The 15,315-nt window shown below is 35.5% G+C and overlaps 1 long non-coding RNA gene across 1 annotated transcript; it reads right to left on the reverse strand.

The window, feature by feature from the left end:
* Positions 1-6,709: 6,709 nt before the first annotated feature.
* Positions 6,710-7,602, reverse strand: LOC133817774 (uncharacterized). The gene is made up of 2 exons (XR_009885714.1): positions 7,382-7,602; positions 6,710-7,206 (listed from the first exon to the last, which is right to left on the reverse strand). It is a non-coding gene; the product is annotated as an uncharacterized LOC133817774 (long non-coding RNA).
* Positions 7,603-15,315: the final 7,713 nt, after the last annotated feature.

Raw genomic sequence — 15,315 nt, forward strand, 5'->3', positions numbered from 1 at the left:
CAGGCTGTTGAATAAATCCTTCATGTATATTTGATATTTTCTTCCCACACACTAAAAACCCAGCAATGACTAATAATCTCTCCTTCCATATATTTCTCAAAACCTCTTTTTTGTTTCAGGTTATTATTTTTGTATTAATATTTTAGAGTTTCTTTTGAAAGGTAAATGAATCTATCTTTTTCTCAGTTATGATTTTTAATTTATTGCATGAGAGAGTAGTATTTCTCTTCATGTATATGTATTTGTAGCCTCTTATAACCCAGTATTTCTATTGAAATTGCTTCAATCTTTTAAATTTCTCTATTCGTCATATTTCTCTAGACTGATGCAGCTATTTCTGGTCTACTTATTTCCATTGTCCTTATCTTCTTTACATTGATTTAAACAGTGTCAATTATTCAATATCAGTTACTGCCCACCAACAGAAGAAGACATTCCAGAAGGGAAAAGTTTGGTAAAGTTTTGAGATTTCCTTACCCTTCAATGGATTCTAAGGTGAGATTTTTAATTTTTCATTGTCTTAATTACTAATACTATTTCAGGTTGTAGTGGCATATAATCCCTTTGGTTGGCCCCGTACTGACATTGTTAAAATACCGGTAAGTATATGTTTGCTCAGTTCACATTATCATATATTAGAATATTTGAATGAATAGAATACTCTCTCCAATATGGTCAGAGAATCACAATTTCCACCAGGTTTATGATGTCAATTTCTTAACCCAGTAGTTACATATTATAAAATCAGGCAAGCCAACCACAAATGGGCACTAAAAATGGAATGCTAACTTAAGTTTATATGTCAATTTTACATCTTTAAGGAACTTTTTTATTTCTTTTCTCTGACTGGTGATTCTGATTCTCAGGTAAGCACTTCATGTGCTATGGTTGTCGAGTTATTCAAGTCCTAAATTTGTCCAAGCAATGCCTTCAGTACTTAAAATGACCTGTCTTGCAGGCTTCAGGGGCATACATTTTCCGGCCTAATGGGGCACCTCCAACTGTTGTTTCAAGATCAGTAAGCACTTTCTTGCAGTTCAATGTATATATATGTTATTATTTATTTTCTATAAAATATTATCAGGCCAATTTATGATAATAAGCTTTGAAAACAACAAATTAGCCGAGAGCTTCTAATGGTTTTGACTTCTGATCTGTTATCTAATTTCATGGATTTTAACTTTCTATGATAATCTCATCTAGTATTTAGAATTAAGATGAAATTAATCATCTGTTGTACCTGATTTAGTGTTGTAAGACCTCCATGGAGATGCTCTCTGCTATATATATTGGGACCTGTTCATGTTTTCATTCATTAGTAATCTTATTAGTATAAATAATATGAATATATTATCATTAGAAATATAAACAATTAAGTGGTAGTCAAAAAAGTTACCACATAAGAGAAAATTCCAATGCCATATCATGTGAATAGTCTTCCCATGTCAAGGGACATAGCTCCCTGTATCAGAATTTTTTTCAACTCAGAAACTGACCCAATTGAAAACAATATTCAACAATTTAATACTTGAAGACATACTGAAAATTTATCCAGTAGATCAGTAGACCTACAAGTGTCTCTGCTGTGTTGTGGGGTGTTGTTTCTACTGCACTTATGCAGCTAGCTGCTGCTGCAGGGGTATATATATATACATATATATTTATATATAAGAATAAAAGAATATCATTAAATATGATAGTTTATATATAGCGGTATACTATCTACTAGTAAAAATAATGATCAAAAGAAATAGACAAATAAACACATAAAGGATCTCTATTAATATATTCTCATTATATAGTATAGAGCAATATATATATATATATATACACTACTTGTGATAGTGAAAATGAAAATGAAAAAATATATTCTCATTGAAGATCATTTCTGTTTTTTTGGGCCCATTTTACTCTTAGTTGTTGCCTTTTATTGTTCATTTTGCATCTAATTTTGTTATCTATTTTCTGTATATTGCTTCAGAGTTCCTTATGTGTTTGCTACTAGTCTTCATGTCTAAATTTTATTAAGTCATTTCTCTTGTACATTTGTTTCTATGTATAAAATAAAATCTATAGTTCTTGCTAGTTCTAGAGCCAAAGTTCTGTGTAATTTTTTATTGTCAAGCTCTATTACTGGAAAAGAAAACATGAATTCTAATATAAGAACCAATACGAGTTTTTTTCTCTGAAATAGTTTAGTATATGGGCTTCTCTGTTGGCATTTTTAGGGATGAGGTTGCATTTTATTGCCTTTAGTATGGCATTTTATTGGAACTTTGCATTGTTGATAGTTCTTTAATTGTTAAGATTTTTCTATTAAAATGACTACGAAGGTGGAGGTCTTAATTTCTGACTCCTTATCTATTTTTAATCTCTGCAGATAGTGGTCTTGAGATATCTTCAGCAGTCTGACGGGTCAGATGTTCTTCCTACAAAACAAGCATTGTTTTTCATTGTCTTACTCCAATATGTTCCCAGATTGCTTCGAGTGTTACCGTTAACTTCATAATTGAATCGAATAGCCAGTGTATTTGCTTAAACTGCTTGGGCAGGTGCTGCATACTATCTGCTATTGTACATGCTAGCCAGTCACGTGAGTACCAATTTAGCCTCTGCTTTTCTCTTTGAATTTATTTTGATTCTTCAATTCCTTGTTTACTTTTAATCTGATACTTGTGTTTCTTATGTTTTGGGCATGAAAACTATGGTGTTTCCCTTTTTTGGCTCCTATACTTGTGTTACAGGAAATTCAATGTATATAAGGTCCAAACTCCAATTTAGTTGGGTCTTTTTTTTTTCCTAGTTATTTTTCCACGCACATGAAGAGAGAAACATGCAAAAAACAGATATCAACAGGTGAAAGATGACTTTTATTATAAATGATAATGAACAGTATTTGAGATGCTTTTAAAGGTTGTAGTTATGTTTCTAATGGTCCCCTAATTGTGATTTCATTGATAGTTATTTAATTTTACTTGCTTTTCAGTTCCTTCTTGAATTTTTCTCAAACACCTTCTCAAACACCATAGGTGTTTGATGATTTCAACATGTGAATAACAAAAAAATAAATAAATAAAAGAAAGGAAAAAAAAAAGCTTAGTTTTAGCTTCAGAAAAATAGAAAGAAGTGGACACTCACTTAGAAAGCAATTCCCAAAAAATGAAGACCACTGTTTTGGCCAATGATAGTTCTTGTAGAAATACATTGAACAAGAAAGTTGGGCAGACCCACATACCATTTTTGGTCTCACTGTTGCCCACATCCCATTTTCTATCTTTTTTTCCATTTCATTGTCTGGGTACTGTTTGATTAAACTTTGGGAGTTTCCTATGTAATTCTGAACCATTCTTTATGTTCCCTCCTCCACTCTATACCATAAAAAGAACCTCTGTTTTTGACATAAACCACCCTCTTTGCAAAAACTAATTGTTTTAATGCCCCAGTATTCAGCACCATGAATATTAATTGTTTTAATGCTCAATATTACAGATATCACACAAGTATAGTTTGATCTACGTAATCACCAAGCTTGGGTTGCTATTCGTTTACGACTTGGAGACGGCTACTGTAGTTTACAGAAATAGAATCAGTCCACAAGTATAATTTTGAAGGCTTTGTGTTGGGTAGCTGTAGAATATTTTGTGCTAAAAGTAGTAACTTTTCAATATGTTGAATATATTAAGACTACTTGAATACTTAAAGATCATTTTGTTGTTGATGATAGTGTTGAATGTTTTAAACTAATTTGTGGATTGTTAATACAATGTTGAATGTTTTTACTTTTTGCTATTTGAAAATCAAGTTCATTTGATGAAGCTAGTATATATTAGAAAGTTAATTTTAATTATATAAAAAAAATTAAAATATAATAGAATAAATTAGTGTTATATAAATGAATATATAATGAGAATTTAAACTTTTCTAAATATTAAAATAATACGAAAATTGTGTTATAAAAACTATTACAATAATACTTTTTATGTAAAGAATTTTGTTATGCAAACTTTATTATATAACACAAATAATGTGTTATACTAAAGTGTAGTATAACACAAAAATGTGTTATACTAAAGTGTAGTATAACACAAATTTATAAGTATTGAAATATGTTATATAATCGACTATAAATAATATAATTAAACACTTATCTATTTATTAAAATAACACAGAAAGTGTGTTATCGTTGACAGTATAATAACACATTTGTATAACAATGATAAAGTGTTATGTAAAGTACCCTGACCTACGATAACTTAGTCGGTCTTAACGCATCAAAAAGTGTTATGGGATGTTTTGATAACACATTTTTGGTGTTATTAAAAGCATTTTTTCTTGTAGTGTCACTATTTCTTTTAAATATATATATATATATAATAGAATGAATTATAGCTTTATAGTATATATAAATATTTATATCAATAATCTCTATATATATGATATCTAAATACAACGTTGACATAGATGTATATTTACCTGATTACATGACATATATATAAAAAATACAATAATATTTAAAAAGAAATTAATAATAGAAATAGTCATAGTCTAGACAATAGTGCATATGCATCAACTATTTTTAGTTCTTAATGTATCTCACAACCTCCTTTGATGAACTTGATGAAGAAAAATAGCTACAATCACTTGATAAAAAACAAATTATCACAAAAAATTATAAGATAAAAAAAATGATATGTATGTCTATTTTAAAATAAATATGATTTAATTATTTAAATTATAATAAAATATTTTAAAAATATCCTATTTTAATTAATTAATTTATTTTTGTCTAAGTTTATGTTTGTTCTAGTTTTTGAATTTGGCAGTGACAATAAAATATTATATATTATATGTTTAATATAATATTAAGTTTAAGTTTAATTAAATTTTATTTAAGTTAAAAAATATATGGTTTTATTATTTTTAAATAATTATCATTGTAAAATATCTCAAAAATATCATATTGAAATTTGTTTAATTATTTATTTATATAAGTTTAAGTCATGTTTACTATCTATCGTTAAATATAAGAATATTCCGTTAAAATTAACTGAAAAAAATAAAAAATCTATAAAACCAAAAATTTCCACAATCTACATACTTTTTATATAGAAGAGATATGAAAAATTAAGAAATAATTATAAATTTAATAATAAAATAAATATTATATGGGCAAGATGCTAAAACTCATTCTATGGAACTGACATTACAATTTTTTTTTAAAATTTTAACCAAACAAAAAAATAAATGAAAACGGAGTGCTTTATATTACATTCCATTCATTTTGGCTAATCAGACATAAATATTGTTTAACATTACTTTAATTTAATAACAACTACTTCACCATAAAAAAAGATTTTTTTTTCAATCAATTCCGGGTTACTTTTAGTTTTTGAGTAATGTCTTGTTCTATATTTGCTTTTCTTTTTTTTTTTTCTATTCTTTTCGTTTTTTATAATAAAATAATTATTTGAGGAAAGCTTTTGACATAAGATGAATTTTTAGGGAGATATTTTTCTTCCAAAAAAAAAAAAAATTGTACACAGCGCATTATGATTCTTTTTCTTTTGGTTTTATTTATTCATCAAATCAAACCGCATAGTAAATTTATTATTATCACTATTAAGGTGTAAAATTCCCATAACAACAAATTTCTAATAAATTAGGAAAGATTGTAAATGAAATCTTTAATTAATGTACTAGTCTCTGATTGCACATTAAGTTGATTTTAAACAATTATGGGATCTGTTCTTGAGTTGAATTGGTGAAAGAACCCAATGGGGATGCCTGGAAGAAAAATGTCCAATGCTTAAGTCATTATAAATCCTTTCAGTAATTCAACAAAACAACAATAAATGAAAAATGCATCCAAAGTTCCTAAAACAGGTTCTGATTGCACATCTCAGCCTGTTTAAATCATGCTTTCCTGTATTTTCAATTTTAAAGGATGCAACTGCCAACTCAGCCTTTGTGGCCTTCGTCTCTGCAAGTCTTTAACTGAAATGGTGTGTTTTACTTCTCTACATCTTCTCCTAAATAAAGAAACAAAAATAAATGGAAACTCATTCCATTTCTTTGACGTTGATGAGTACAAAGATTATTGGATGTACTTGCCGACGGTTATCGATCATGAGTTCACATTCACGAACAAAGATTGGGTGGTCGCTTCGCTTTCAAAAAGCGTGACTAGAGTCCACTCAATTTATGATAACAAAATCTGCTAGTATATGTGCTGCCTAAAACTTGTATATGGTCCAAATACGCACTTAATTACGACTCTTTCTCGATAAAGGACAGAGAGAAGGTAAAGAATTAAGGAATTTTCAAAGAATATTTTGAATATATTCATGGATCACCATTCAGTTATTTTATTTATAATTAAGGCTAGCTAGTACTTCACTAAATATGCATTTTGAATATGGATCACCGTTCAGATATTTTATTTATTTGAATTATAATTAAGGCTAGTACTTCACTAAGTAAGTGGATAAACAATATGCGATTTTTGGTATATATATAGTACGCAACTCTGCCAAAGCACTGTCAGAAATAGAACTTGAGAGTTCAAAGTCAATTTTTTGTTGCGGTTTCTTTAATTAACTTTCCTTTCACAAAATTTCTTTGTCGTTTTATTCAATTGTTTTCGTTCATCAAAACATGGGTAGTGATATTATATAATATATATGTTCTAATAATAAATAATATATGGGTATATGACGATCAGCTCCTTTATTTCAATTATACATGAAGATGTACATGTCATGCATATAGTCACTAGCTAGCTAGATATATATAACGCAAGACACGACAACACATTTCAGCAACAAAAAAAAAACAGACAAAGTCTTAGTTCTAGATACTTCAACAAATCGAACATTGTAAGAATAATATTCGATTATTTCATCCATTTTATATGGACTTTAAACTGAAATAAGTAAATCACACAAAACGACTCCGTAATACAACACAATATATAGTAGTATAGTATTAGATGATGAGCTGATACTAGCTGGAGTAATGGTCGGCTTTGTTTCACCATTATTCATTAATTCAGGCCTTCATCTTCACGGCAGTTTCTCTCGTATTTCTTGCATTTTTTGGGAACTGGCTTACCACCTTGGCAGTATGCAGCACCAGGCTTATTACATGGAGCTACAGGCTTGTTTGGATTGCCGGTCCCTGGCTTTGGCTGTATAGCATCGGGAATTTCTGCATCATTATAAATCAACCGTCTGGAGTATCAGCTTAATATATATATATATATATATATTTATATAAATATAAATACATATGTTGTTGTAAATTAATATCATTTCCCTAATTAGGAATTTCATAAGGTTACTAATAAATTATAGAGAGTAAGTTCAGATTATTGGGTACATACCTGCTGCCAAATCTCGAGCTAAGATTGAAGATGGAAAGAAGAGAAGTACAGTCAGAAAGATGCTAATCAAAATAAGAAATACAGACTTCATCTTATTATTATTTTTGTTGGGTGATGTGGGTACTGCTGGTACTGCTCAACTATATATATCGTGGTATTTTTGTATGTGTTTACAAGTCTTGAACCTCTACCTCCGTTTTATAGTTGCCAAAGATATCATTCGATCGATATAAGGATGAATTGAGTTATGTATGAAAATAGTGGTGTGAATACATGACTTTATTATTTTAATTCACAAGAGACCACGTGTAGGTGATTATATCATATTCCTTACGTCACTGAACTAGGCGCGCAGGTCGCAAGAAAATTCACTCACTCAAACGTCCAATATAAGTTTACTTTAGGGAAATTAGCACTTATACGATTTTTTTGTCTAATTTTTTCATTTTTTGGTGATTTATTATTTTATTTCATTTATATATATTGTTTCTTTCCTTTATTATATATATATAAATGATATATATATAATGTTAGAATTTATGAAACACCCAACTAACATGCATAAATATCAATATTTCAATACATAATCTCATATCCTAATCATGTTACTAAAAGTGGTTCATTATAAAATCATAAATGATATTTATATAGATCCTTTGTTAAATAAAAGAAGAAGATGAACATAAAAATAGAAATACTAACCTTAGGCAATTGTTGGAGATTCCAGAGAGGATTTAGATTTTTTTATATAATATATATCTCTAAGAGAGAAGAGCCTGTCTTTTCTTCTATGTTAATGGGGTGATAGACAGAATAGAATGATACATATATATATAGGAGACCACAACCCTAATTTATAATTAGTGATTTCCAATTTTGCCCATTATAAAATTAAAAATTCAATTTCCTGTTTCAAGACATTAAATCTATGACACTTTAATACCCTATGATATTTATAACACAATTGGTCACTTAATTTTATATCACACTTTATAATAGCATTATAAATTATATATATGTGCCCATAAAATAGGATTTTAATCCAACATATAAATGATATCACTACTTGTATTTAGGTGATGAAAAAAGTGTAACTTTTTTTTAGGGAGCTACATTCATCATTTTCCATGCATACAAATGCTAAGTTGAATAAGTGCATTATATATACACTACAACAAAATTGACATTTAATGACTCTCTATAATGACTTACACCAATGGTGTAAGTCATTAAAATTATTCAGTGATATTTAAAGTCTAGAGGTGTAAGTTATTAAAAGTTTTTGTTGATGACTAACTAGGTAAGTCATCAAAAGTGGTGGGAGACGTTATACTTAATAAAAATATGATATAATTTTTTATTTTTTTTAAATATCAGAAATTGGGCCGAATATAAATAAGGGAAGATTTTTAACGTCTCCCCTGGGAAGACGTGCCTAGCCTCTAACGTCTCCCCTGGGAAGACGTGCCACATCGGACGTCTCCCAAGGGGAGACGTTAGAGGCTAGGAACGTCTTCCCAGGGGAGACGTTAAAGGCCTCCCCTACTATATTACTTAGCCCTTTTTCTTCTTCTTCCCCGAGAGCATACGCACGAAACAGAGAGGCGGAGAGGAGGCATTTTCAGGCGATTTTTCGGGTTCTGTTTGACGATTTTGGCCAATTTTAGGCCATAAAATTCCATTTGAGGTATGATTTTATCATTTATAAGTGTTGTATAATAGTTAGGATAATTTTTATGCTTATTTTCTCTAAATATTAAGGGATTGATATTGAGATTTTAGGGTTTATGATAATTGCGGTTTTGGATAATTTTTGGCTCATCAAAGTAGATTTAAAGCATATTTGAGGTATGATTTCAAGATTAAACAATGTATTGTAGTTATAATGGTTGAAAAAAAATGTTTTTGTGCTTATTTTTTTATAGTTTTTGTGGGTTTTATTAGAAATATTAGTTTAAAGTATGAAAAATATTTTTTATGTATATTTGAGATATTACATTGTTTAATTTTAACATGTTACCACATTATTTACTATTAATAAATTTTTATTTACTATTTATTCCGAAAATTATATATTTTTTAATTAATTTTTAAGGTTTGTTAAGTATGTTACACCTAGATTTCGAGACTTGAGGTTGTGACCTCGAAAGATGGATCCGTCAGGGGTGAGTTCGCGATAGTTAAAATACATGCTCGTAATCTAGATGCCGAATCTTCAAAGCAGGTGGCAACCTCGAAGATGGGCAGCCTCGAAGTCCTTACAAGCTCGAAAGACAGAACATCGTAATACGTCCATTATCGGGTGACCTCGGATCAAGTGGCCCGAGCTTGGCATGAGGGTGAGCTCGGGGTAAGGCGGCCTCGGTGGTATTTACCCTTTCCGAGTTGATCCTGGGAAAATAAGGCAACTTGTAATTTACTCAGAGACTTAGATTGGTATGATGCTGATTGATGATCTCGAATGGCTTAATAGGTCACTTGAGGAAATGCAGTCTATACATTCAACATATATTTATTGTTGTAACTCCCCTACAATAAAGGGATATTAACTAGTCGGTTATATGCCCCTTGGTCTTCAGGGGACGTTTCCTTGTATATAGGAGTTACAGGCTTTAAAGCCATTAAATTTATTAATATACAGAATAACTTCCTGAACATGTGGGATAGTATTCTGAGATCTCCTCTATAAATAGAGAGGTCATGTACCATTGTAAAGGACCGAAATTTTGTGATCTTGAGAGAAACTCTGGAGAATTCACCCCTGAAGGATTTCCAGAAATTTCCTAAGTTCTAATAACAAAGACTCGTGGACTAGGCAGAGTTAACTGCTGAACCACGTAAAAAACTCTCCTTGTTATATTGTGTTATTCTGGCCATAATTCTTTACTGTTTACGTGCTCTACATTTTAAGTTGACGAAGAACGGCGTCAACAGTTTGGTGCTTTCATTGAGAGCCTTAAGCAGTACGATCCCTAAACAGTTATGGCTACGAATGATCAAAACTATCCAAGACGCCCCGGGAAGTAGCCAATGGTAAATCCAGAGACTGAAGAGAGAAGCGAGTCCTCCAATTCTCGGGAACCTCTAGCCCCAAGGGATGAGGACATGTACTATAATCCTGAACGATACGTCCCCATTGTGGAACTTGAAAACTGACAGCTGAAAAAACAGTTGGTCGAGGCCAACAAGCAGAATGAGGAATTGGCTAGGTTAGCCGCAGAGGCCCAGGTGGCTCAGCCCCCACCTCCGCGTGAGAACCAAGCCCCACCTCCAAGGTATGTGCATGTTCCTCCCCGCAGACCTCGTGGATGACCTCGAAAAAATGCTGCCACAAGGAGACTAGAGCAACCTCCGGCACCAGCAGAACAATCCACTCCCTCGAGACCCCGAAGAAGTACTCGAGCCAGGGCTCTGGTTAATTCAACTGCGGAGCTACGAGCGGGAACTTGGAATAACCGAGCCCCCACAGAGGCTCGGACTCAAATCCCTGGTAACACGCAGAATGTTACCGACCCAACACTGGCGAACTCAGGACCGTCTAGGCCGCGAAATGGGTGGCAAGCACCGTCACCCATACGATTCCCTCCATCGCTTATAAGACACCCTTCACCGCCTCGCAGGAATACTCAAGTAGTTTGAGATGATGAAGAAAGGCGTGTGGGAAGGAGACAAGGTAGCAGAGAGGCCTTCAGGGAGCATAGAGGCGCCCAGCCTGTAAGAAGTCAAATATCCCAGTCTCGCACTACAGAGACGAGGCAGCATGAAAGAGAACCATCTTGGAATAATCATGCGACAAGCCTTGCCAGTGACGACTCAGGAGATACTAGATTAGTCAGTATGCGTGATCGAGGTTGAAAATATAATGGGAACCACAGGAACCGCCCCGACCCGCGAGAGCACTTGAATCAGAATCGGGGTAATGGTAACCCATCAAACCCGGACCTAAGAGATCGCCTAAATGGGTGCAAAGATCCCCTGCGAAGGCGCGAGTCTGGAATTGTGATCAATGATAGCCAATTCCAAGCAAGACCCCCTGCGGACCCTGTTCAAGAAAGAATTGATTAGTTGGAAAAAGCCTTTAGGATTTTGCAAGATGAGTGAAGTCGGGGTCGGGATGAGGATTCTGATGAGGAGCTCGAACCGTTTGCTCCCCATATTTCCAACACTCTGTTTCCTCAAGGGTTTCGGATCCCTCATGGCCCACCTTTTGAGGGGAAGTCCGACTAATACAGCCATCTGAGTACATTTAATACCATAATGAGAGCAAGTAATGTGGGTTACGAGCTCAGATGCATGTTGTTTCCAGCATCGCTTACGGGACCAGCAAAAAGCTGGTTTGAGAAATATAAAAGACATTTGATCAATTCTTGGGATCAACTATTAAAGGATTTCAAGAAGCAGTTCAGAGCCATGATCAGGGTGAGACCTGAGGCATCAACTCTGACCAACATTCGGCAACAGCTAGGCGAGACATTGAAAAGCTACCTTACGAGGTTTAATTTGGAAGTTGCCCGAGCTCGAAATGTGGATGACAGCGGTCATCTAATGGCTGTACAAGCTGGAGTGATTCCAGGAAGTCCCCTCTGGAACGATATGCAGAGAAAACCGATGAGGTCCTTAACTGAGTTTAATAAGTGAGCTCAGAGGTTTGTCAATGTAGAGGAGGCGAGGTTAACACTGAATATGACCTCTCTGCCCGTAACTACAACGATAAACATAAACTCTGCTTCAAACTTGGTGGACCCACCAGTGTCAAAGCCTGCTGCTGAAAACCCTTCCAAAAGAAAGAAGAACGAAGGGAGTAACCCCGAGGTAGAAGGGGGAAAGGTATTTCTTCGTGTACAAAGTGTACACCGAGCTCAACGAGTCTCGGGAGAACATATACCTAGCTAATGAGAACCAGGTCCCTTTCAGGCGTCTAGACCCCATGAGAAATCAAAAGTCCAAGAGGGACTCCAGCAAGTACTGTCGATTTCATCGAGACACTGGGCACACTACTGATGAGGCAGGCAGTTGAAGGACGAGATCGAAGGATTGATCTCGAGAGGTTATTTCAGACAGTATGTCAAAAACCAGAGTAATAATTAGGCTCCTACTAACCAGAGGGCAGCCGCGCCACAACCTTCTCAAAACAATAATTCCCGAGTGAGGGAAGAAGATAGGCACCCTCCAATAGATGGAGAAGATGTGATGACCATCTCGGGTAGGCCTCATCTCGCAGGGACGGGCAGGAATGCCCAAAAGCAGTATGTGAACGAGCTAAAGACTGGGGACGACTCTCCTTATGAACCCGAACCTAGAGCTCTGAAATGCCAAAAGGTCGAATCTCAGCTGATAACATTTACTGAGGACGACGCGTCCCATGTTCAGTTTCCTTACCATGACCCACTGGTCATTACTCTCCAGCTCGCGAACAAGAGAGTTCGTCGAGTTCTCATAGACACTGGGAGCTCAGTGAACATCCTCTATAAGGCCACCTTAGAAAAGATGGGACTCGCGCTTCGAGACCTAAAAGCCTGTGCAACGACCTTGTATGGTTTTTCAGGAGAGGGGATTGCTTGTGTGGGGTCCATCGAACTCCTTGTAACCTTGGGGGACTACCCGGTCTCAGTAACCAAGATGATGGAGTTTGTAGTAGTGGACCTGCCATCACCCTACAACGTGCTGCTCGGAAGACCCGCCCTAGTAGGGCTGGGGGCAATCTCATCTGTAAGGCATCTGGCCATCAAGTTCTCGACTTCTAGTGGCATCGGGACGCTGAAGGGAGACCAGTTAGCCGGAAGGGAATGCTATAGGATTTCCATAAGAGGAAAGAAACAGGCGAGCGAACAAGCACTCGTCGTTATCCAGAATAAGGATGAAGATATCGATCCAAGAGTGGAGGAAAAAGATGATCTCGAGCCATTAGAAGAGCTCGAGGAAATCAAGCTCGAAGAGTCAGATCCCTCAAAAACAGGGAAGGTCGGGAAGAACCTCCATGAAGAAACTAAATAGCAATTAATTTGCTTTTTGAAGGAAAACCAGGATGTTTTCGCGTGGTCACATTCGGACATGGTAGGAATAAGTCCAAATATTGTGAGCCACGCGCTAAATATCGATAAAAGCTTCCCACCGAAGCAACAAAAGCAAAGACAACTGGATGGCAATAGGAAAAAGGCCCTAAAAGAGGAAGTCGACAGGTTAAAAGCAAACTGATTCATTAGAGATGCTTTTTACCCTGATTGGGTAGCCAATCCGGTACTGGTCCCAAATCCTAATGGGACGTGGCGAACCTGCATTGACTACTCAGACCTTAACAAGGCCTGTCCAAAGGACTGTTTTCCCTTACCGTGGATTGACCAGCTCGTGGATGCCACGACAGGGCATGGACTGATGTCATTCATGGATGCCTATTCTGGATATAACCAGATTGCCATGCATGTCCATGACCAGGAACATACGAACTTCATAACAGACAAAGGGCTATACTATTATAACGTCATGCCATTCGGGCTCAAAAATGTTGGAGCTACATACTAGCAGCTCGTGAACATGATGTTCTCGGAGAAAATTGGGAACAACATGGAAGTTTATGTTGATGACATGTTAGTCAAGTCCCAGCTTAACGATAACCATGTTGATGATCTCGAAGAATGCTTTGCCGTGCTCCAGAAATATAACATGAAGCTTAATCCTCAGAAATGCTCCTTTGGGATATCTTCAGGAAAATTCCTGGGTTTCATTGTAAATGCTCGAGGAATAGAAGCTAACCCAGACAAGATCCAGGCCCTGATTGATATGCCCTCACCTTAAAAACACAAAGATGTCCAGAGTTTGACCGGTAGAATGGCGGCACTAAGTAGGTTTATCTCGAAATCTACAGATCGTTGTCTTCTGTTTTTCAACCTGTTGAGGGGGGGTAAAAAATTTGAATGGACGAAAGAGTGCGAGTTGGCTTTCCAGGAGCTCAAGAAACACCTCGCAGAACCCCCTATCTTATCAAAACCTATTACGGGAGAAGTGCTATACTTGTATCTTGCCACAACCGATCACGCCATAATTGCAGTGCTAGTATGAGAGGAAGAGAAGGTACAAAGGCCTGTATATTACGTCAGTAAAAGGTTACTGGGGGCAGAGTCAAGATATCCTTTGATGGAAAAGCTAGCTCTCAGCTTAATTCACTCATCGACCCTACTTTTAAGCGCACCCCATTCATGTACTAACTGATCAACCACTAAGACAAGTCATGTCTAAGCCAGAAGCTTCAAGTCGACTTCTTAAATGGGCGGTCGAACTCTGACAATTCGAGATCACCTACCATCCGAGGACGACCATTAGGGCACAAGCCTTAGCAGACTTTATAGTGGAGTGTACTGGCATGACCGATGATAAAGTTATAACCCTGGCCCACGAGCTGTGGAAACTTTATGTTGATGGGTCATCTAATGAAAATGGATCGGGGCAGGAGTAATTTTGATCACTCCCGCAGGAAGCAGATTTCATTCTGCCTTGAGATTTGACTTCAACGCGTCAAATAACGAGGCTCTACTGGCAGGGCTTCGTATAGCCAAGGAGCTCAATGCTAGAGCAATACATTGTTAAAGCGACTCCCAGTTGGTGGTTAACCAAAATTTGGGAGAATACCAGGCTCGTGGCACGAAAATGGCAGCTTACTTAGAAAAACCAAGGTCAGCATTGGAACATTTCGAGTTTTATGCGATCGAACAGGTCCCGCGAGAGCAAAACTCCAATGCGGACGCCTTAGCTCGACTCGCCACTTCCACCGAGAATGATGAGCTAAATGTCGTACCAGTTGAACATCTTTCGGCGCCTAGTTCCCGAAAGAAGTAGTTCAAAAGTTTCCTTCTCATAGGATTCAAACAAATACTTTTGAGGGGGCAAAATGTTACACCCAGATTTCGAGACTTGAGGTTGTGCCCTCAAAAGCTGGATCC

Source organism: Humulus lupulus, chromosome 2 (assembly GCF_963169125.1).
Source record: "Humulus lupulus chromosome 2, drHumLupu1.1, whole genome shotgun sequence".
Taxonomy (NCBI): Eukaryota; Viridiplantae; Streptophyta; class Magnoliopsida; order Rosales; family Cannabaceae; genus Humulus; species Humulus lupulus.